Here is a 24,284-nt window from a genome sequence, read left to right on the forward strand (position 1 = left end):
TGAGCAGTTAATGTTCTTCCAATTGTTCAAGTCTAGTTTTAATTGTGTGGAGAGTGTTTTGTAGTTGTGTTCATATAGTTTCTGTGTTTGTTTTGGGAGATAGATTCCTAAGTATTTTATTTTGTCTAAGGTGATTTTGAATGGGATTTCTCTTTCTAGTTCTTGCTGCTGAGCTGTTTTGGAAATATATAGAAATGCTGATGACTTATGTGGGTTTATTTTGTATCCTGCAACTTTGCTAAAGTTGTTGATTGTTTCGATTAGCTTTTTGGTTGAATCTCTAGGATTCTTTAAGTAGACCATCATGTCATCCACAAAGAGTGATAACTTGGTTTCCTCCTTGCCTATTTTAATGCCTTCAATTTCTTTTTCTTCTCTAATTGCTACTGCTGGTGTTTCTAGTACAATGTCAAATAATAGAGGTGATAATGGTGTAAAGATTAAAATTTAGGAATATGGGGAGACTGAGGCAGGTAGAAATTAGTTTATCTCTGCAAGGAGTATTATATTTTTTACAGGTTTATTAAGGATTAAGGATTAAAGAATATACAAGTAAGAAACATGTGCCTAGGCCAGAGGCCTAGACAAAATAACCTCACATCATGGAAGAGACGCCTCTGCTCCAAAACGGAAGTCCAAAAGAGAGCGAGAGAGACCCAAAAACATTTGCCACCGGTTTAAATCCTTCCTCGATCTCGGCCCACCTCAGAATTCTCGTGAGATTACAAAGCATCTTGGGGAAGTGAAGCAAGGGCTTGTGGGGATTGAAGTTCAGAGTTCAAATCTCAATTTTACAATTCCCCCATTTGAACCTCTGGGAAGAAGTCCTTCCCCAAAGGATCATGAAAACATAATCAATTTAAAGATTACAATAATTTGAGGATAAGAGAAAAAAAAGAACAAAACCAATAATTACTGGACGCATTGACAGAAAGCTAGTTAGGGGGCAGTCCTCTTTTGGTATGAAAGTATACATACAAATAAATGTTCAATCAACCACACCCAAAGTTCAATTTTGTGCAACTTGTGGTCTGGAGGCTTCTTCATAGTATCTTCTCCAACAGTTCAGTTCTGGATTCAGAGAGAGGGAGCATCTTCTTTACCTAAAATTCTTCTCAAAAGGAATTTAAACTTTGCAATTTAAATAATGATATATTTTTTTTTTACATTCCCCTCATTAAGAGGGTGATTTAAAAAACCGGGATCACTTAGGGATGCATGGCTGAGGTATGAGGTATATGAATCAATTGGCACGAGAAATTAAAAAGATATCAGAAAAATCCAAAAGAAAAGAAAAAATTTCTGGAATAAAATATAGACTATCAAAGTCTTATGTGTAAAAATTCCAAGTAAAAAGAAAAATAAATCTATAACAGGTCCTTCAATCAGGGCCCAATCAAAATGATCTAAGTAATGATGCATTTATCCAGTCAGTGCCAGGACTACAGAAAGGTACCACACTATGAGAGGCAGAAAAGGGGACCAGATTATAGGAGCCAAGGTTTTGGGGATACTCGTCTGTGAGTATTTTCAGAGTGAGTGTGGACACAAGGAAAGCCTATGTCTTAACACATGTTAAACATAGTAACCTCGAGTCTTCACACTAGGTTCAAGACCTTTGTATTGGCCTAGAAGTGCATCAATCCATCCTAGATTGGCTTTTCTTTAGCTCTGTGCAACGGCTCTTTTGTGTATATCTTGTCCTGGAATCAGACAGAATCATTAAGCAAAGTGCCATAATTTATTTAAATAATTAGTGGCATCGTTTTTATAGTCACAAGCTTTTTGGGCATGCTCTGACAAATGTATTTCAAACTTGTAGTACTGAAAAATCAAAAGGTTAAAGAAAATCTTAATGCTGGTGACATGTGCTTCAAATATAAAAAGGAGAGAAAAAATAATAAAACTGAAAAATTATATTGCACATGCAAGAAAAATATAATAAAAGAGAGCTTAAAAAATTCAAAAATATAGCTTATAATCATTGACACTCTGTGGCAGCTAAGAAAATATAGAATACAAGGCTTTCTCACCAAAAATGAGATCCATTTCCTCTTAATATCTGGCCATGCTCACTGTGAGTAGAAAGCAAATGAATTGAACAAGGTTAACAATTTTTTCATTTTTAAAAATACAGTAGTACAAATATGTAGTTATCAAAATCCCCAAAATTCTCAATAGCCCAATTAATTACAATAGCAAACAAACACACTGGCATTTTAAACCTATGAATTTATGGATATTTGTCACAAGTTTTACAATCATAGCAAATCTTTCAACCTTGGTATTTAAGCATATTTTTTTAAAACAAAGTAAAACTCATCTTGGGTTTAAGAACATAATCAAGAAATCTATATATCATTCTGGTGCAAGTAAAATAGTGAGCTGAAGAATATAAATAAAGGGATGCTCCTTTTTTTTGGAGGCTTATAGGGATACAAATGCCCTGAGATTAACTGCCCAACTTCCATTCACATGTGGGAAGGTTGGGGTTTATAAAATACATTTCACTTCAGCTACTAGAATGGGCCTTACCTCGTGGTAGGGGCAGGCAAAAATAACAAGATTGTTAAAAAAATTCCAAAAATCATATTTAAAAAACCCTTAAAATCAAATCATTTGAGTTATTTAGCACATTAAATTTTCCCAAGGTAGTAATACAATTATAACCAGTTCTGAAGTCCATCTATCCTCGGCAAAATAGAAAAAAGCTGTTTTTTCATATATGGGCTTATTCACAATAATATTTGTTCAATAGTTATAGGGGAAAAACAACAGACTTTTTAAAACTAAGTACATTCAAAATAAATTCAATCAACCTTCAGTTCAAACAGAATAATATTAAATCCAGTGATATATGAACTTAAAATCACAAAGTTAAACCATAACAAAAAATGCAATAGAATAAAGAGATTTTTATAAACCATTGGAGTCTGAAATGCCTTAGAATATAGCCTTTAGTCTCTTCAAAGTTCCTTGGGTTCTTATCCATTTAAATGTCTATTGTCAGAAGGCAGAGTGGTAAGGGCTAAGCAATGGGGTCTAAGGGGTCTGCTCAGGGCCCCACAGCTGGGAAGTATCTGAGGCCAGATTTTAACCCAGGACCATATGTCCTCAGGTCTGGCTCCCAGTTCGTTGAGCCACCCATTTGCCCCTTCAAAGTTAAAGTTGAATCTTTGGGCTGAATCTGCTCCCTGACAGGCAGGTAAAATCAATGAAATTACCAGAAAAATCAAAAGGTATCCTTTTAAACAGCCCATTGCTTTTTATGTTTCTGTTTGAAAAAATCTGTTTCTTCTCTCCCTTTTCTCTCTCCCCTGCTCTGATACCTCCTCCTGCCCTAGTCCACGTGGATCCCGGGCCGCCCATGTGGAGCCAATACACTCCCCCACCCCACCCCCGTTTTGTTACCCGCCAAGGATCTGGGTTTATTGGTCAGGCAGGTCATCAGGTGATTACAATCTTGGTTGAATCAGGTGGGCCAGGTGAGTGAGAGAAAGACTGCGGGGTGGGCAGGACAATTACATTCCTGGGGGTTGTCTTTTGCGGATTTAGTATAGAGGGTGTTCTATGATCCCTTTGTATTTGTATTTTGCCCCCTTGCTTCAGAACATGTGGGCAATTTTCTTCTATAATCTCCTGTAGTATAGCATCGAGGATTTTGTTTATCTCTACTTTTTTGGGCAGACCAATAATTCTCACATTGTCTCTTCTTCCTCTGTTTTCCAGGTCTGTGACCTTTTCAGTGAGATATTTTGTGTTTTCTTCTAATTCATTAATTTTTTGGCTTTGCCTTATTAATTCTTGCTGTTGTGCATGCTCACTGTCTTCCAGTTGCTTAATTCTGGTCGTTAGGGACTGGTTTTGCTTTTCAGCTTTATCTGCCCTTCTATTAGATGCTTCCAGCTTTTTCTCCAATTGTGAAGTCTTGTCTATCAGACTGCTAATCTCTTTCTCCCACTTTTCTTTGCAGAATGTTTCCATTTTTTGGGTAAGCTCCAGTTTGAGTTCTTCTAGAGCTTGTGGATAATTTCCATTTTGTGAGGCATGTTTTGATTTTGTTTGGGTTTCATCCTCTTTCTCTTCTTTTCCTTGGGTACTCCCGCCATAAAAGTTTTCAATAGTCACCTTTTTCCAAACTTTCTTCCTTCAGGCTTGATTTTGGGCCATGTGAGCCATCCCTTTGGTGGTTTTATTCCCCTTTCCTTTTTGGTCTGGGGTCTGGGTGATATGGGCGGGTTTTCTGTGAATTTAGGTTGCCTCAGAATAGTTCTTCCCAGCCTCTGAGGTTTCATAGAGCGCAGGCCCCTGTGTTCAGCGCGGCCGCTCCTCTGCTCAGCACAGCCTCTCAGCGCAGCTGCCCCTTTGCTCAGTGCAGCCTGTCAGCGCGGCCACCCCTTTGCTCAGCGCAGGATTTTCCCATGAAACTGCCCTGAGAGGTCGTTTCTTTGCAGTCTTTAGATCCCAAGGACCCTGGTGTGCCTCCCCAGACCAAGACGTTCCTCACTCACTCGCTGTCCCAGTGAGCTCTCTGATACATTACTCTGGTTTGGTGGTGGTGGTGGGGGGGGTTGGGAGGGGGATGGGTGGCTCAATTCATGTTTTTGTGCAAGCTTTTCCTCCTCCTTATAGTGTGGAAATATTCAAGCCCCACGTACCTTCATTTCTGTGGGGTACTAGCGAGTCCCTCTGTTTTCCTAAGGTGATTTTTATGCTCTTTTGAGGTAGTCTATTTTGTTCGGTGCTGGGGAGAGGAAGCGATTCGCGTCTAGATTGCAGCCAATGCAGCTGTTATCCCGGAAGTCCCTCTACCTTAACCTTTAAAAAAAATTTCAATTCCAAATTCTTTCTCTACCTGTCCCCTCTATTGAGATAGCAAGAAAAGAAAAGCTGATTACTAAGTTGCGTAGTTATGTAAAACAAATCTCCCCTTAGATTTCTAGGAAGGAAGAAAGAAGTAAATAAGAAAGCATGTTTTCACCTGTATTTTAAATCCATTAATTCTCTATCTTGTATCGAATGGCATATTTCCTCATATCTTCAAGGAGGATAGGAATTTGGAATTATGGTTCATTATTGGGTTGATCAGAGTTCCTAAATCTTCCTCAGTTGACTGTCTTTACACTAGTGTAATAAGGAAGTTTGGAAGAGGGGAGAGTTATGAGGAAAAGATACTGAATTCGACATATTGAATTTAAAATGTCTTGAGATGAAGAGAATGGAAAAATTGGGAGCTCTCATTGTATGGTCTCAATTTTTTCAGTAAAGTAAGAGACATGGTCCTCATTTCAGAAAGAAGGAAATCATGGGATATCTAAAAGTGTTGAAGAGTAAAGATTTGGAATATATTTTTTGATGAATGAGATATGAATCACCTAGAGAAGAATAAAAGAATTGCCTTATTTTCTTGTCAGTGAAGTCTTCTCATCACTGTCTTTTTGTTGTTGTTGTTCATTGATAAGACTTTTGTTCATCAGAGTTCAGCAGTTTTTGAATTGTAGTCAAGGATGGGAATGGTGAGAGTAATCCCTAAGATACTGGTGAATAGGTTAAGAGGAAAAGATCATCATGTATATTTGTGGTGAAGTCCTCCAAAGGCACCTGACATAATGATTCACAAAAGACCTATTTTCATATACATCACTCAGGGATGTCTTTTATTAAAACCCCTCTCCCAACACCACATAGGTTAGAATCAATACTATTATTGGTACTAAGATTAGGTGACTTGCTTAATGTCACACTGCTGGGAAGTATCTGAGGCCATTTTTGAATCTGGCCCCTTCCTCTTCAGGCCTGGCTCTCTATCCACTCAGCAACCAAGCTGACCCGGGTCTTCTACATTTTGTAAATTATTTGGTCATTAGAATTGGCATCTGTACTTTAGAGAAGATTCCTATTTGGGTATTTATTAGAATAGAAGCTCTCTGAGGTCTTTTCCGACTCCAAGAGTATCATTATATGAACTTTAAAGGACACATAGTGTAAGGTAGCAGCCTCTATGTTAATGCAAATATATATTTGAGAATGTTCTGTAACACTACAGAAATCTTAAGTATACGATAAAAATAATGTAAAAATTGTTTTTTTACATTATTATCATATGATTCTATATTGAAAAGGATATTCAAACTCCTTCATATTAGCCCCCCTCATTTTATAGTTGAAGAAAAAAAGCCCAGAGAGATTGTGTTTTTTCCAACATATGTGACAAGTAGCAGAGCCAAAAATTATACATAGGTCTTCTGCCTCCATTCTAGCATTTTTTCTACTGCATTCTTCTGATCACCAAAGGTACATATCAATGGTTACCTGAATATAAATTTAAAATTCAGGGTTGTAGTTCTGTATTCAGTTGTGATTTCAATTATATATAATTTCTGTAATGTGCCACTGTTGTCCTGAATTTCTGCTGCCATAGAACATATTTTACCTAAACTTTTTGGTCCTCTTCAACACAAATGAAGTCTGGTGGGAGTTGAGTTCATTATATTGGCACTGAAGTGCACTTCTATGACCATAAATATCCAGCTCTTTTGTCAGAGTCTTCCTCTTCCTCATTCCCCACCAGGGTTATTTTTATTTTTAAATTTTATTTATTTTAATTAATTTTATTTATTTATTTAAAATATTTTCCATGGTTACATGATTCATAATCTTTTTCTCCTCTCTTCCCATCCCTCTCCCGTAGCCAATGAGCAATTCCACTGTTTTTTAAGTTTTTATTCATTTATTGAGTCAATTTAGAACATTATTCCTTGGTTACAAGAATCATATTATTTCCCTCCCTCCCCCTCCTTCCCATAGCTGATGTACCAATCTGTGGCAGGTAAAATTAGTTTCTCTCTGCTAAAAGTATTATATTTTTATGAGGTTTCTTAAAGGTTAAGAACTTAAGAAAATACAAGTAAGAAAGCATGTGCCTGGGTGGGCCGAGATGCCCATTCAACCTCACCTACATCATGAGAGACACATCTGCTTTGAAGCGGAAATAGGAAGACCCACGGTAGGCTTTACAACCAGTTTAAATAGAAATTTTTGATCTCGCCCAAGTGCGGATCTCAGTGAGATTACAAAGCATTCTGGGAAGTGGCCAAGGACTCCTGGGGATTGGAGTCCAGGGTTCAAATCTCCATTTTTTCAATTGTACCACAGTGTATCAGTCTCTGTGTACAATGTTCTTCTGGCTCTGCTCCTTTCACTCTGCATCAATTCCTGGAGGTCATTCCAGTTCACATGGACTTGACACGAAAGTTCTACTACTTCCTTAATAGTTATAAGTTCTTTTTAAAGACGAGGAATTTGATGCCCAGAGAATGGATATTACTTATTAAAGGTTACATGACTTCTAAGTATCATAGTTGATAATTCACTGGTATATAATAGAGATATAAGAAATGCTTCCTGATTGAATGAGCCATCTCTGAACTTTCACATTATTACAACTTCAATAAATATTTGTTGAATGAATAATTATATTACAGTTACATATATCTGTAATAAAATAGGAGCTGATTATGTCATTTTATAGTTATTTGAAAAATATCTTTTTTTAAATTAGGTCTACATTTATTTATGTTAGATATGAAACTTCTTGCAAGCATGATGACAACATAAAATGTATAAAGGAATATGAACAAGAAAAAGCAGTAATTATTTTCAAAAATTTTTGAAAATTCTCATGAGTATACATTTTTCTTTAAACTTTTACAAATGAGAAGAAATTATTCAAAATGATTGTGCTATATGGTTTCACAAAGAATTTTTTTCCAAACTTGAAGCACAATTAATTTGTACTTTATAGAGTAGATCAGAACATAGAAAACATTATCAGTGATCTTTAAAAGGCAAATATGCTTTCAGTTCCTAGGCTAAAAAAAGACAACTGAGAAACAAGTTTATAAGCCAATATCATTAATATCAAATTAAAGATGTTGAATCAATTTCTAAGTAGAATACTACAGTTCACCAAAGTAAATTATCATAACCAAGTAGGATTTAGAACTATGATTTAAGAATGTTACAATGCAAGGGCCATAATACAGTAAATCATATAAGCAAATAAAAAAATAAAATCTGTGATCAAATCATTGGATGCATTAGATTGATTAATTTGTCATTCACTTTTTTCTTGGAAAAATGATTTAAAAATAAAAGATTCATTGCTTAATGTATTTCTATTGCTCTTTATACAAAGAGGCATAACCCTTTGTATAATAGAGAACTACTAGAAGCATTCCCATTTAAAAGAGGCATGAAGTAGGAATGTTTATTTATCCCATCTTATACTTATATCTAAGATCCTAATCCTAACTAAAATTTCTAAAGATCCCTAAATCTATCTGCCTTTGAGGGAAATGTCTTCTGCCAGGCCAAGACCAGCCTGCTCTCTTACTCTTTCTAAAAATGTATCCACTTTGTAACTACCTATCTAAGTTCATCAATAAGCAATTACAAATGAAGCAGATTTATTCCTTGCATATAATGAGAAAGAAGTTAAGAAATGGAAACAAAAATTTAAGGCTAAACAAGTTAATGGTGTATGGTTGGCATCATAGAACTTTTTATTGACAAATTTGCCAACCAGTTCATAGAAATGGTCATTTTGGAACACAAGGAATACAAAATACTGGTAAATATAATAGAAATAAAAAGGAAAGAAGGAACACAAGGCATTGTAGATTTGGTAAAAAAAAGTATGCATAGCCCCTAGCATTACAAACATTGGCTCCAAAATATGTGCAGCTTCTGCAACTTGCTAAGCATATAACCAACATAGCTTTCGAGGAAAAACTTTTGGGGAATGTCCGTAAGCCTATACACTGTTTGAACATCTCCAAATTGACTTTATAGCAATGCCAAAAGCTGGACATTACAAATTTTGTTTAGTTATTGTAGTCTAAATAACAAGATGGCTGGAGGCCTTTCCAATTGCAAGAGGCATGTCAGCATTTATAGTAATATATATATATATATATATATATATTACTCAAAGAAATAACCTCGATTTGGGTTACCAGGAAGAATTTATTCAGACAGGGGAACCACATTTTACAGATTTTGTTTTAGCTCAAATATATTCATACTTAGGTATAACACCAAAATTTCATGTGCCATACCACCCATAGAGCTCAGGACAAGTGGAACTAATGAATAGGGAATTAAAGACAATGATTTGAAAATTATGTACTGAGACTCATTGAAATGGCCTACCGCTCTACCTTTATCATTATTCTACTTCTGAAGTAGGCTAAGGGGAGATCTACACAGCTTACCATTTGAGATGCTATTTGTTTATCCACCTATTCATGCAAAACCATTTAACCCTGTGTATACGTTGTTATTGGGAGGAGATACTATTGCTATATGTATAAGAAATCTACAAACCAAGATAAAAAGAACTTCATGAATCAGGAGCTGTAGTGAAAGCTGGACCTATAGATGTTTCAATACATGATTTACATCCCGGAGATACAGTGTATATAAAGAACTTTCAGTGAACAGGAGCAACTCAACTGATCAGGGAAGGTGCATTCCAAGTACTTCTAACAACCCCTATAGCAAACAAGATAGGATAAAAGACATCATGGATTCATTGTTCTCACATTAAACCTTTAGCTCCCATCAGGAGATTATCAGATTAGCTAATTTGATAAAATTAAGAATAACTATTTTTACATAATTCATCAAGATTTAACAACTCAGAATATACATACAAACCATATAAATTTTTGATTGGTAGAGATAATTGGAAAAGGTGTGAGATACTAGATACTTTTTGAAGAGGGCTAGTTAGAGTAGAAAACCATTTTTAGAAGCTCAACATAGTCAGAGTGCATAAGGATACAGTGAAAGGATGGCTGAGACTCACCTAAACATCATTAAATCAACAAAAATTTATTAAGTGCATCCTTTTTTGCCTATATTCTGCTAAGCATTGAAGATACAAATACAAAAGTAAAGGTCCCTGTTATAAAGAAGATTACATTCTACTAATAATTATTATTAGTAATATGTAATAGATAATAGATAATAATTATATATGTAAATGTGATTTGCTATTATATATATATATATTCATATATACTAATAAAAACTAGATTTGCTATTAAGTATTGTTAAAATTAAATGACAAACTCCAGGTTCTTATTTTCCATAGAGTTTATTAATAATTACTTGAAATAGAGAAAGCAAATATATAAAGATTTAAGCCTAATCTAACCTAACTCTCACCGTGTGGTTCTCCACATGTCTGTCTCTTCCAACCATGATTCTCCACTGCTGCTGTCCAAGGGGATAGAGAGTGAGAATGCCCAGCATCACTCCATTATCCACTTTGTTGACCCCGACCCATACCCTTTAATTCTGGGCCATATTCCTACGGCTCTTCACCTGTGACCTCTATTTGGAGCATTCATATGACATCCAGCCATGCAGCAAGTTTGAAGGGGGGGAGGGGGAGAGGGAAGAATTCTATTTACATGGTATGAAGCTGTTTCTTTTGCAATTCTACCCTATTTAGTGCCATTTTGAAAACCTTTCATTAGTTATAACTTTCAGTCAGATATATCATTTGCCTATTAGACATAAATTTGCTCTTAGTTTACCATCATTTCAAACTCATTATATCTAAGACAGACCTCATTGTTCTTTTCCCTAAGATCAACTTTCGGTCCTTTATGCCAACAGTATTCTCTGAAATCATGGATACAAGGCAAGACGGAAAACACATCAGTTATCAAACCTTGTCATTTCTTGATTAGCAATATCTTTTTCATCTTTCCTTTCTTTTCCATTCTAATTGATATCCTTCTGTTATAGACTAATTCATTCCAGGATAATGGTCTCTTAGTTTTTCAACTGTGTTCATTGTTGTTCCTTTCCAATAAATTGTACACACTATTGTTAGATTACTCTCCTAAAATACCAATCTATTATACTGCTCCCCTCTTTTGAAAAGCCTTTTACACCTTTCCTTTTCTTATCCATACCCTACTCATCTATGTAAACTTTATTGCCCTAAACATTGATGCACTTCCCATGCTAGCAACTCGGGTCTAATCCTTTCTCTTGTAAACACATTGCAATATATTCTGTCTCCATGCCTTCTCCCAGAATTTCTGTCCTTTTCTTGATTAAGATCAAAGAAAGTTACTCTTCAAAATCTAATTCCTCATCCTCCAGTTATTTGTCACAGTAATTACGTTTCTTCTTTGGCCTCACAACTCTAAAACATTCGATGATTTGTAGAAACTTTTGTATTTAACTTTTCATACATGGGATTCTTGTTGTTTCAGATAAATTATATGTTTCATAGTGTTGGCAATTTATCAAATAGCAAACATTTCTGCTATGTACCAGGCACAGTTGTAGGTGTCAGAGATACAACAAAACAGACTTCCTGCCCTAAAGGAACTTACTTCCTAATTGGGAAGACAAGCAACTACAACAAAAACATAATAATAACTAATTCGAATATAGTTCTCATTATGTGCCAGGTATCTTGTGAAGCATCCTAATAGCATCTTATTTAATTGTCTTAAAAACCATGGGAGGTATGTATTATTATTATTTTCCTCTTTTACATATGATGTTAAATGATTTGCTTAAGGTCACAGAGCCAGTAAGTGACTGAAATTGAACTTTCTGACTAAAGAAGGCCTGGTATTCTGTCTACTGTTCCACCTAGCTTCTCATATGTATGTATAGTAAGTATATTCATAAGTGTGTGCATATATATATTTTTTTTACATATATATCTATGTATACTCTCACTTTTATAATACACAAAATAAAGCAATTTTGAGTGGCAAGGTACTAGCAATTGGGTAGGTCAAGAAAAACTTTGTGCAAAAGGTGGTGATTGATATAAATTTTGAAGAAGTAAGAGTAATTCAAGGCCACAGTGAGAAAGAAGTACATTTTAGGAATGGGGAAGCCAGTGAAAAATAATGGAGATTAGAAATTCATGTTTTTGGGAAAAGACATTTTCTTGGACAGTAGAATGTTGGAAAGGGAGTAATATATAACAAGACTGGAAAGATATAGTAAGGCCAGCTTCAGAAATGTTTTAATGTTAAAAAAGAGGAGTTTATATTTTTATGTGAGGTAATAGAGAGTTAAGTAAAGGCAAAAAAATGATCAGACCCTAGCTTTAGAAGTTCATTTTGGCAACTGAGAAGAGGAATGAAATGAAGGGAATTGAGAATTGAGTAATGGGGAACAATTAATTACCTCTTTCAGTAGTCCAGTTAAGAGATGATTGAGGGCCTAAACTAAGTAGGTGGCTATGTGAGCAGTGAGAAGGGTCAGATATAAGAAATATATTTTGTAGCTAGAAATAAGATTTGGTCACTCATTGGATATGTGTACTGAGGGATAGTTCTAGATCAAGAATTGAGGATTATGTTGATGTTCATGGTGCCTTTGGCAGAAATAAGGAAAGTTTTTTTTTTAAAGGTATGTTTTGTGGGAAAGTTCTCTTTTGATATCTTGATATTGCTAAAATAGTTAAGTCTTGTATTTCTTTGTTTTTTCTCATAATATGTGATACAGTATGGTAGTACTGTAAATATTTGTCAAAATTTAATTTGAAAAACTTTTATTCACCTCAACATACATGTAAAATCATTGCTGTTGTTTACATTAACTTCCATTAGTGAATTTATTCTTTCCCCTCTCTAATGTAAAATAGATGTGTGCATAATTAAAATTGTTGCAATAGTTAGATTCTTAAGATAGGATATTCAGTTTCAGAGTTCTATATAGGCAGTTTTGTTTTCTGAAATAGCAATAGGATTTTATCCTAAGAAAAGTTTTGTTTTGAATTGTTCAACTTGGATTTTTTAAATGCATTTTGCATCAGTTTTATTTTTTAGTCAGATAGATTTTGTTTTTGTAAAAGCTTATGCTACATTATGTTTTTTGTAATTTTTTGTATTTTCAAATTTTTATGTATTCCTATAATATTTTAGATAAAATTGTTTTGTGTGTTAGTTTAGCACCATAGTTGATTTTTTAACAGCTATTCTTACCAAAAAATTTTGTATTTGCATTTTGGATTTTCTAGTGCATTCTTTTATACTTTGCATTTTGTAATTGTATTTTGAATTTTTCATTGTTTGATTTGTTTTGCAAATGTTTGCATTTTGTTTGGATCTTTGTAACTGTTTATTGTAAATCCCTTTCCTTTCTTTCCCCCATTTCAATTCCTTAGCTAAGGTAGTGGTGGGACTAGGATAAGATAAGTGAGTATAGGCTGTTTGTTATTTTGGGTCAGAATATTAGAATAGCATTACAATAAGGGGAATTTAAGTTTTGTTGGTGAATAAATACCAAAACCTTTTTTTTAAACTGAGTTTTGGTTTTGTTCAAAGGGTGGATTATAAGGAGGGAAGAAGAGAAATGGTAAGAGAGAGGTTTGCTGGACCTGACCACATGCCAGGAACTGATGATGCTGGATTCTGGAATACTGAGAGGGGATAAAGAGTGAACTATGTACAAATGGTTGGTCAGGGCTCTTAGACTTCCTGTCTCTTGGCTTGTCTGGAGCTGGAACTTCCTATCTCTGAAGCTGAGGAGATTTGGCTTCCTATCCTCTGGAGCTGAATATCTTTACCTTGGTTGTTCCTGGCTGGAGAAACCCTTCCTTGATTTAAATCACAAGTGTCTCTGCATGCTGTACCTGTCTACTCAGAAGATCTGTGACTGGCTAGCCTATACAAAACTTGTCTGTGTTGGGAAAGCCAGAAGCCAACTCCAGCCTGACCCAACTAGGGTTGAACTCTGCCATAAAGGGTTCACCCTGAAGATACTAGATGACCTGTTTCATCCTACAAAGTAATCCAGGAGGATTAAGTAGAGTCAGGTTAGCCAGTCAGCCCTGGGAATTTAGACAGACTAGGGAGCGTGGAAGAAAAAGAAGAAATCTCCATGAGGAGATTTTAGGAGGTGGAAGGTTTAGTGAGAACTTCATTAAAGCTAGGGAATCCTATTTTCTTAATCCTCCCCTTCATATTAACTTGTTTTCAAAAATAAATCCCTGTTCTGTTTTTACAAACCTGTCTGAGAGATCGAAAAGCGCATTGGTCCTAGTGAGACCAGCTCACAGGCCCATCTCATCAAGAGGTACTAAAGACTCAAAATAGCCTTGGTATCTCAATGTCATCAACACATCATCCCTTCTAGGATCAATATTTCAGTAGGAAATAAGGAATGAGTAATAGAATTAAAAGAGATTAATTTTCTTACCCTACGAAAGAAGTCTATCAACTAAAAAGTTTGATAACTTCTTCCAGTAGTTTTGTCTGTGAATTTTATACCAATCAGATAACTGTTTATACCTTTCAAGGAAAAACATGAAAAGATAAAAAAGGAAGGAATCATATTATCATAGATCGTTTCCAACATCATATTAAGACCCAAATTACATTTCCTAGGAATCGGTAGACAAGAGATAGTTTCAAAGGATTTAAATTTCTGAAAAGGTTTAAAGAGTACATTTAATCAATGTAATCCTTTGGCCATATACAAAGCAATTAGAAATCTTATTAGCCAAAAACTTCTTATACCATTCTATGTGAAAGTTCACCCTTCCTTTTTCTAGTTCTTTAAATATACCCAGGCAGTAGTGTTTAATCCTGAACAAGAGCAAGAAATGACAATTGAAAAGTTTCTAGGAGTCCCTTTGGTCCTATAGACAGATTCTCTTCAAGTTGTTATAATAAAATGTATATGAAAAAGATTTGATTAAATTACTAGGTACCATGATTACCTTGCATTTAAGATTTGCCAAATCCCCAATTAAATGAATATAGATTTTATATATATATATATATATATATATATATATATACACATATATATTTATATGTATATACACACACATACACATATATATGGGACGTTGAAAAATAGTATGTTATGGTACAATACGTATTTCCCCATATTTCTATATTTTATACATTCAGACATCTAATAAAACCCTCATATTTGGAATTATACCATTTTGGAAGGCAATTATATACCTGGAAGCTTTTTCAAACCAGCCCAGAGGCAACTCTGAAATACCTGACTTTGGAAAAGATACAGTTAAGTTGAAAGTATGGGCCATACCTTAGTGACCCTCATAACTCTGTCCAGTAGTACCTAAAATTTGTAGGAATTAGTAGTTTAGATCTGTTTCTTACTTGGTGAAAAAATGATAAAGGATCCAAGAAAGGCATTATAGGAAAATGAATGAATAAAAAATATATTATATAATAGATAATATCATGTAATAAAATTAAGAAAATTCACTACAAAATATTACATTTGAGAATGCGAGGCCGTAAAAGTTCTCTTCAAAGATGATAGATCTAAAAATTTAACTTGTCATATGCTACTGTCTTGCTGCTTTTCTAGTTTTCTTGAATGACTAAATTCTTCAGTACTTATGTGATGAAGTCCCTTTTAAATTACTAGTTCTTTATTATGCTGGACTTAACGATTCTTGATTTCAGTTTAATAATGGAGAAATTATATCCCTGATCAAAGAGCAATCTAAACTGAATAAACTCACTTTTCTTGAAACCACTTTGTTTAATAGAAGACACATAAAGGAAAGTAATAAGAGAAGATACTTTATTGCTTGAAGGAGCATAAATAGAAATTGATAACTCTCTATTGTTAGTGTTCAGGATTGTTTATAATCCTCATTACACCTGGATTTTTTTTTTTGTTTGTTTTTTTGTACACTGCTGCTAAGCAGTTTGTTCTTTTAACTAAAACCATGAATAGGTAAAAATTTAAAATTTGTGCATAAATGCTGTAATAGATTGTAAATATTTCCTGGTATTTGTTACACATATTTGTCTATTGTACACAAACACTTTGCTGTACTCAAGTGGCTTTTTTGAATTTTTGTTGAGTTACATAGACCAGGCAGAAAATAATTATATAAAACTTGAGAAGTCTGAAGAAAAATTTCAGGAACTATTTATGTTATTGCTTAAAAAACAAAATAATTTTTTACTTATTAAGCTTTAACCAGTGTGGTCAAATACAATTGATGTTTCAAGTTAATCATCTTAACTGGCCCAATAGAGCTTGCTTTTTGTAAAGATCTAAATAATATTTTATATTTAATACATTAGTTCTTTCTCGATCCATTAATTCTGGTTCCAATGATAAATTCTTAGCATCTTCTATGTTGCAAATGCATTTTTGATTACTTTATTTTTTATGTCATAACTTCTAATTACTGTACTTACCATTAAGTTAGAATTTAACATTCATACCGAGGCTTAGCTTGCCCACATCATTTATTAGGTAAATTTTCAAAATTTTGAAAGGCTGCATTCTTTTCAGTCAACTTTTTTGGTACTAATTTTATGTTGTTATGTAGGCTAGTGACATTAAATGATCAACTAACCAACAAAATATTTTGGAGTTAAAGATATCTTCATTTTTTTTTTATGAAACCCTACAACCTGGTCCAATAAAAATCATTTTTATTGGCATTTTCACAATAGTATGAGGTAGCTGTTTCTTGAGGAATGTGAGAACATTCTTCTTTCCAGTACTCTTTATTTAGGTACTTTGTAAATTTGTAGACACATTTTTCCCTAGTGAGTAAATTACTTCCTGGGTTTAAACTGGCTACTTTGATATAAAAACTCTTTCAGAAGTAACAAGGGTATAATGTAAAAAATATTGAGCACCAAATCAGGGTCACTTATAGGGTCATGTGGATCATATGGGGCAGGTGACCATTTATCTGCTCCCTATGTTTTAGCTGCCAGGAAGAAGCCTGCCATGGTTTTTGGTGTCTCTGGATCTCTACCATATCATCCTGCTCTGGTGGCTCTCAGCAGCAGCCAACAAACAGCTACTGAAAATGCAAGGCAGGTAAGTTTTCTCAAATTGCCCATATGGCTGCAGTATATGTATGGTGACCATCCATCCCAAATTTTTTGGGACATTTCTAGTTTCAAACACTCTCTTCCATTATCTCCTTATGCTATAAAAATATTCCCCAAATTCCAATGTTTTAGCAAATAGCAATTAAGTGAATGTATCAAGTTGATACACATCTATAATGAATGAATAAATGAATGATAAAGCATTTATTTGGTGCTTCTATGTAAGAGTCATTGTATTAAATACTGGGAACACAAATACAAGCAAATTAAGACAGTCTCTGCCTGCAAAAAACTTACTTTCCAAAAAGGGAAGATAACATTTGAAGGGAAACTAGAAAGTGGGAGGGAGAATGGCCAGAGTGCATCTTTTGGAGTTGGCTGAGAAATGACACAGAGGACTGCTTTCAAATAGAATGAAGCAGAATCTCACCATATCTCTAACAGTATGATACCTGAGCAAGAAGCCACCTATGCCTTGCAACAAATGACCATTTTTAGAATAATGATTGAAAATTTCATCTCAATAGGAAGGACCAATTATGATTGATATCAGCATATAAAAAATACCATAGATAGATAACTGATTCTTATCTCACTCCTTGTGTTTTAAAATCTATGCATTCTTGCCCACTCCAAGGTAGTGCTGAGAATGAGGAAGTTTGATTCATCATTTAATCATGCTACCAATATGAATTATAGTCGAGGTTCAAATGAAAATAATTCATACCCCATACAAAATTAACATTTGACTCTTCCAAACCAGAACTATTTAGATTGAAACATCAATTTAGAATTATCTGTGAAGTATGAAGGAATTTTTTTATTCTTTGCATGTGTATAAGGGTAACTTTTGTCTCTCTTGTTCCCCATTCTGGGGTCCATGAAGATTATTGAAAAGATAGCAGAAACAGGATGAGGGTTCTATTTGATTGTGTATCCAGAAGAGCTTGAAAAATTCAGAGCAAAAAAAAAAAAAAGAAAAAACAATTCAGAGCAATAGAAGAGAATAATAATAACTGAACTGATTGATTATATTCGACAGTTTTCAACGTTATAGAAACTTCGGTTACAGTCTATATCTCAGCTAGATAAAAATATTGATAACAGAAGTATTTATAATATAGTGCCTACTCTGTGTAAGGCACTATGTTAAGCATTTTACAAATATCTAATTTGAACCTGGTCAACTTTTGGAGATAGGCATCATTATAGTTGAGGAAACTGATTGTTGAAACGGAAGCTTTATCTCCGTAAACCAAATTAAGAGATGTCAGTGAAAAGTCTATAAAAGTTATTTGAAGAATTTTTATAATTTTGTACTTTCCTTTGTGTTTCCATGTATCAACCAGCAGTGGAAACTTAGGAAATCTAAAGAAAATCTGTATGCTTATCTCAAAGAAGAGAAAAGTTTATAAATGTGCATCCTACTTGGAACTGGATTAGAAAATGTAGGTAGAAATCAGAAAATGAACCAAATTCTAGCACGTTGTGGGGAAAAAAGGAAAAGGGCAAAGACATAGTCTGGGCTGCCCACAGAATTGAACTGGCTGGTATCCTCATTTTCCTATATCCTCATTCAGCTTCACATGTTTTTACTAATTTACTTGTTCCTTGTAACTTAAAGTAGTAGAATTCTGTAAAGAAAAGAGTTGTACATATGGTTCAGCCTCTATAATATGTGTCAGGTGATAATGATAATCAATTTTTATTGTAATCCTTTAATTCTTTCAAAATATTTTATATTCATCATCTTAATCTTTAAGTGAATCCAAATTATATCAAAATAATCTAATTTCAGCTAAGTTATTATGAATGGTTCCAAATATTGTTTTTAACACTTTTCAGTAGTTGAAATATTGATTGAGACTTACTTTTAGAAAATCACATAATTTTAGTGTGAGGAAGGGAACTCAGAGTGGCTCTCTATCCTAATCCATACCAAAAAATCAAGTGATACTTTCTGTTTATTAAATCCCTGATAATTGGTCACACAGACTCTGCTTAAGGATCTCCAGGGAGAGGGACCTCTAATTGCTTTTTTTATCTAATCAATTAATTAATTAACCTATTGATTAATTATTTATTTCTTTTAATCAATTTAAAACATTATTCCTTGGTTACAAGAATCATATTCTTTCCCTCCTTTCCCTCCCCCCACCCTTCACATAGATGACACTTAATTCCACTGGGTATTACATGTGTCCTTGATCAGAACCTATTTCCACATTGTAAATGTTTGCACTAGGATTTAGAGTCTATATCCCCAATCATATCCACTCAACCCATGTAATCAAGCAGTTGGTTTTCTTCAGTGTTTCTCCTCCCACAGTTTTTCCTCTCAATGTGGATAGTGTTCTTTCTCGTAGATCCCTCTGTTATTCAGGATCACTGCATTGCCACTAATGGTGAAGTACATTATATTTTATTTTACCACAGTGTATCAGTCTCTGTGCACAATGTTCTCCTGGCTCTGCTCTTTTCACTCTGCATCAATTCCTGGAGGTCCTTCTAGTTCCCATGGAATTCCTCCAGTTCATTATTCTTTTGAGCACAATAGTATTCCATCACCAACATATACCACAATTTGTTCAGCCACTCCCCAATTGAAGGGCATCCCCTCATTTTCCAATTTTTTGCCACCACAAAGAGAGCAGCTATGAATATTTTTGTACAAGTCTTTTTCCTTATTATCTCTTTGGGGTACAAATCCAGCAGTGCTATGGCTGGATCAAAGGGCAGACAATATTTTAGAACCCTCTGAGCATAGTTCCAAATTGTCCTCCAGAACAGTTGGATCAATTCACAACTCCAGCAGCAATATATTAATGTCCCAACTTTGCCACATCCCCTCCAGCATTCATTAATTTCCATTGCTGTCATGTTAGCCAATCTGCTAGGTGTGAGGTGATACCTCAGAGCTCTTTAGATTTGTATCTCTCTGATTATAAGAGATTTAGAACATTTTTTCATGTACTTATTAATAGTTTTGATTTCTTTGACTGAAAATTGCCTATTCATGTCCCTTGCCCATTTATCATTTGGAGAATGGCTTGATTATTTTTTTTTGTAGAATTGGTTTAGTTCTTTATAAATTTGAGTAATTACAACTTTTCAGAGGTTTTTGTAACGAAAATTGTTTCCCAATTTGTTCCTTCCCTTCTAATTTTGGTTGCATTGATTTTGTTTGTATGAAAACTATTTAATTTGATGTAATCAAAATTATTTATTTTACATTTTTGTGTCATTTCCTAGCTCTTGCTTGGTTTTAAAATATTTCCTTTCCCAAAGATCTGACATGTATACTATACTTTGTTTACCTAATTTACTTATAGTTTCCTTCTTTATATTCAGGTCATTCATCCATTGTGAGTTTATCTTGCTGTAGGGTGTGAGATGTTGATCCAAACCTAATCTCTTCCATACTGAATTCCAATTTTCTCAGTAGTCTTTATCACATAGTGAATTTTGGTCCCTAAAGCTAGGATCTTTGGGCTTATCATAGACTGTCTTGCTGAGGTCATTTACGCCAAGTCTATTCCACTGATCCTCCATTCTGTCTCTTAGCCAGTACCAAATTTTTTGATGACCACTGCTTTATAGTATAGTTTGAGATCTGGGACTGGAAGTCCTCCTTCCTTTGCATTTTGTTATGTTTTTCTCTCATTCAGTAAAAAAAAAAAATTTGGTAGTTCAATGGGTATGGCACTAATTAGGTAAATTTGGGTAGGATTGTCATTTTTATTATGTTAGCTCGTCCCACCTATGAACAATCAATGTTTTTCCAATTGTTTAGATCTAGTTTTAATTGTGTAGAGAGTGTTTTGTAGTTCTGTTCATATAGTTCCAGTATTTGTCTTGGCAGATGGATTCCTAAGTATTTTTTATTGTGTAGGGTGATTTTATATGGAATTTCTCTTTCTAATTCTTGCTGCTGAAATGGGTTGGAGATACATAGAGATGCTGATGACTTATGTGGGTTTATTTTGTATCCTGCAACTTTGCTAAAGTTGTTGATTATTTCAATTAGCTTTTTGGTTGATTCTCTAGGATTCTTTAAGTAGACCATCATATCATCCGCAAAGAGTGATAGCTTGGTCTCCTCATTGCCAATTTTAATACCTTCAATTTCTTTTTCTTCTCTAATTGCTACTACTAGTGTTTCTAGTACAATGTTAAATAATTTGGGTGATAATGGGCATCCTCGTTTCACTCCTGATCTTATTGGAAAGACTTCTAGTTTATCCCCATTGCAGATGATGTTTGCTGATAGTTTCAGATATATACTGTTTATTATTTTTAGGAAAGGCCCTTGTATTCCTGTTCTTTCTAGTGTTTTCAATAGGAATACGAATTGTAGTTTATCAAAGGCTTTTTCTGCATCTATTGAGATAATCATGTAATTTTTGTCAGTTTGCTTGTTAATATGGTCAATTATGTGGATGGTTTTCCTAATATTGAACCATCTTTGCATTCCTGATATGAATCCTACCTGGGCATAGTGAATAATCCTTTTGATGACTTGCTGTAGTCTTTTTGCTAATAATCTATTTAAGATTTTTGCATCTATATTCATTAAGGAGATTGGTCTATAGTTTTCTTTCTCTGTTTTTGACCTGCCCAGCTTTGGGATCAGTACCATATTTGTGTCATAAAATGAATTTGGTAGAAATCCTTCTTTGCTTATTCTGTCAAATAGTTTGTGTAATATTGGGATTACTTGTTCTTTGAATGTTTGATAGAATTCACTTGTGAATCCATCTGGACATGCGGATTTCTACTTAGGGAGTTCTTTGATGGCTTGTTCAATTTCTTTTTCTGATATGGGGTTGTTAGGTAATCTATTTTTCCTCTGTTAGTCTTGGACATTTTTATTTTTGTATATATTCGTCCATATCACCTAGATTACCATATTCATTGCCATATAATTGGGCATAATAATTTTTAATGATTGCCTTAATTTCCTCTTTATTAGAGGTGAGGTCTCCCTTTTCATCTTGAATATTGCCAATTTGGTATTCTTCTTTACTTTTTTAAATAGACTGACCAGTAATTTGGCTATTTTATTTGTTTTGTTTTTTTCAAAATACCAGTTTCTAATTTTATTTATTAAATCAATAGTTCTTTGACTTCCAACATCTCTAATTTAGTCTTCATCTGAGGATTTTTAATTTGTTCACTTTTGAGTTTTTTAATTTTCATGCCCAATTCATTGACCTATGACCTCCCTAATTTGTTAATATATGAACTGAAGGATATAATTTCCCCCCAGAGTACTGCTTTGGCTGCATCCCATAGAATTTGTCTATGTCTCACCATTGTCATTTTCTTCAATGCAGTTATTAATTGTTTTTATGATTTGTTCGTTAACTAACTGGTTTTGGAGAATCATATTGTTTAATTTCCAATTAATTTTTGATTAACCTCTCCATATACCCTTACTAATTATTATTTTTTTTCATTGTGATATGAGAAGTTTGCATTTATTATTTCTACTCTTTTGCACTTGTTTGCAGTGTTTTTATGGCCTAATACATGGTCAATTTTTGTGAATATACCATGTGCTGCTGAAAAGGTGTATTCCTTTTTGTCCCTGTTTATTTTTCTCAACATATCTACTAACTCTAATTTTTCTAAGATTTCATTCACTTCTCTTACCTTTTTCTTATTTATTTTTTGGTTTGGTATATCTAATTTGGATAGAGGAATGGTCAGGTCTCCCACTAGCATAGTTTTTCTATCTTTTTCATCCTTGAGATCCCCTAGTTTCTCCTTTAGAAATCTGGATGCTATGCCATTTGGTGCATACATGGTGAGTACTGATATTTCCTCATTGTCTATACTGCCTTTTATCAGGATGTAATTACCTTCCCTATCTCTTTAACTAGATTTATTTTTACTGTGGCTTTGTCAGATATTCTGATTGTGACTCCTACCTTCTTTTTATCAGTTGACGCCCAATAGTTTGGCTCCATCCTCTTATTTTCATCCTATGTGTATCTACCTTCCTCATGTGTGTTTCTTGTAGACAAAATATGGGAGGGTTTTGGATTCTAAGCCACTCTGTTATTTGCTTGCGTTTTATGGGTGAATTCATTCCATTCAAATTCAGAGTTATGATTACTAGCTGTGTAATTCCCAGCATTTTGATTTCTACTCCTGGTCTTGCTTTTTCTTCTTTCATTATTACCTTCTTCGCCAATATTTGTTTTTAGTCATTCCCCCTAGTTTCCACCCTTATTTTACTTCCCTTTCTACCCCCCTCCCTTCTTATTCCCCTCCTTTATTTGACTTGCAGTTTTTCTAAAATTACCCCCAACCCCCTCCCACCCTTGTAATGATTCCCTCACCACCAGTCTGTTTGTTACCCTTCTACTCCCCTATAAGGTGCAAATCTATTCTCTGTTCCAATGGATTGGGTTGTTCTTCCCTCCTTTGGGTCAATTTCAATGTACATAAGAGTTGAGTATTTCCTATCTTCAACCTCTTTACCCTTCTAGTGTATTGATGTTCTCCCCCACGCCGCCATAAGCTTCTTTGTGACATATAAATTTACCCCCTTTTGTTTCTTTTCCCATTTCTTTTAGTATTAACCTCTTTTTTAGTTCTAGTTGTGTGTGTGTGTATATATATATATATACACGTATATGTAGTTATGCATACATACATCTATATACCTATTTATGTCTTGTCATTTCATCCTATACAGTTTCTCACTCTTGCATCTACGTGTAATTCTTCTAACTGCCCAGTTGAAAATAACATTTTTTTTTAGATTTACCATTGACCTCTTTTCTTATAGGGATACATATTATTTTAACTTATTGAGTCTCTTTAAAAAAGTATTTTTTTTTCTTTTGCTTTGCTTTGTTTTGTTTTGTTTTGTTTCCCCTCCTCTTTTTTAATCACCTTTTGATGATTCTCTTGACTTCTATGTTTGGGCATCAAATTTTCTGTTCAGGTCTGGTCTTTTCTTTACAAATTCTTGGAATTCTTCTATTATATTGAATGACCATACTTTTCCCTGTAATAATATAGTCAGTTTTGCTGGTAGTTGATTCTTGGTTGTAGACCTAGTTCCCTTGTTTTCTGGAATATCATATTCCATGCCGTTTGTTCCATCATTGTGGATGCAGCCAGATTCTGAATTATCCTCACTATAGTTCTGTGGTATCTGAATGACTTCTTTTTGGCAGCTTGTAATATGTTTTCTTTAGTCTGATAGTTCTTGCATTTGGCTATAACATTCCTGGGTGTTGTCAGTTGGGGATTAAGTACAGGAGATATTCTGCTGATTCTTTCAATCTCTACTTTTCCCTCAGAATATCAGGGCAGTTTTCTTGAATAATTTCCTGTAGTATTATGTTCAGTCTTTTTCTTTTGTCA

The 24,284-nt window shown here is 34.2% G+C and overlaps 1 protein-coding gene across 12 annotated transcripts in view; it reads left to right on the forward strand.

The window, feature by feature from the left end:
* GPHN (gephyrin) overlaps positions 1-24,284 on the forward strand; it is an 852,406-nt gene that overhangs the window by 164,469 nt on the left and 663,653 nt on the right. For 2 of the 12 annotated variants that reach the window (XM_056820910.1, XM_056820911.1), the window contains exon 2: positions 16,775-16,887. The exons of the other annotated variants lie outside the window; for them this stretch is intronic. The gene's annotated coding sequence lies outside the window, so the exon portion shown is untranslated. The remainder of the gene's footprint in view (positions 1-16,774; positions 16,888-24,284) is intronic. 12 annotated transcript variants of the gene reach the window in all.

This window comes from Monodelphis domestica, chromosome 1, assembly GCF_027887165.1.
Source record: "Monodelphis domestica isolate mMonDom1 chromosome 1, mMonDom1.pri, whole genome shotgun sequence".
Taxonomy (NCBI): Eukaryota; Metazoa; Chordata; class Mammalia; order Didelphimorphia; family Didelphidae; genus Monodelphis; species Monodelphis domestica.